The sequence below is a fragment of the Gossypium arboreum genome, chromosome 6, assembly GCF_025698485.1.
Source record: "Gossypium arboreum isolate Shixiya-1 chromosome 6, ASM2569848v2, whole genome shotgun sequence".
NCBI lineage: Eukaryota > Viridiplantae > Streptophyta > Magnoliopsida > Malvales > Malvaceae > Gossypium > Gossypium arboreum.
In genome coordinates this window covers 21,859,109-21,859,884 of record NC_069075.1, presented here as the reverse complement: position 1 = coordinate 21,859,884, position 776 = coordinate 21,859,109, and the positions used below count along the sequence as shown (strand labels likewise).

Sequence of the window (776 nt, the reverse complement as noted above, 5' to 3'; positions counted from 1 at the left end):
AAACCTTCTTTAACAGGAACTGAATCTAGCATAGTTAGACCTGCTGTAGCTGCAAATACTTTTGAATTAAAACTTAACACTATTCAGATGATACAACAGTTTGTTCAGTTTGATGGCTTGCAGGATGAAGATCCTAACGCTCACTTAGCGAACTTTCTGGAATTTTGCGATACATTTAAAATCAATGGCGTTTCTGATGATCCCATACATCTTCGGTTGTTTCCTTTTTCACTAAAAAACAAAGCTAAACAGTGGTTGAACTCGTTACCACGAGGGTCTATCACTACTTGGGAACAAATGACAGAGAAATTTTTACTAAAATATTTTCCGCTGGCTAAAACGGCTAAATTACGTAATGATATCTCTTCTTTTGTGCAGATGGATTTAGAAACACTTTACGATGCATGGGAGATATACAAAGACTTACTGAGAAGGTGCCCTCACCATGGGTTACCGCTTTGGCTTCAAGTACAAACATTCCACAATGGCCTGAATCCCTCTACTCGGTAAATGGTTGACCCAGCTGCTGGCGGAACCATCAACAATAAAACACCGGAAGATGCCTATGAATTTATAGAGGAGATGTCACTGAATAACTATCAGTGACAAGTTATGAGGACAAAGCCAATGAAAACAGCCGGCGTTTATAACATCAATTCAGTCATCATGCTCTCTAATCAGGTAGAACTTCTCAATAAAAAGATTGACGGTTTACTTGGTTCTACGCAGGTACATCTAGTAATGAGGTATGACTCAAGTGGCGGAGGTGTACATAC

At 39.3% G+C, this 776-nt stretch overlaps 1 non-coding gene across 1 annotated transcript; it reads right to left on the bottom strand.

The window, feature by feature from the left end:
* Positions 1-345: 345 nt before the first annotated feature.
* On the bottom strand, positions 346-452 carry LOC128294325 (small nucleolar RNA R71). The gene has a single exon (XR_008284637.1). It is a non-coding gene; the product is annotated as a small nucleolar RNA R71 (small nucleolar RNA).
* Positions 453-776: the final 324 nt, after the last annotated feature.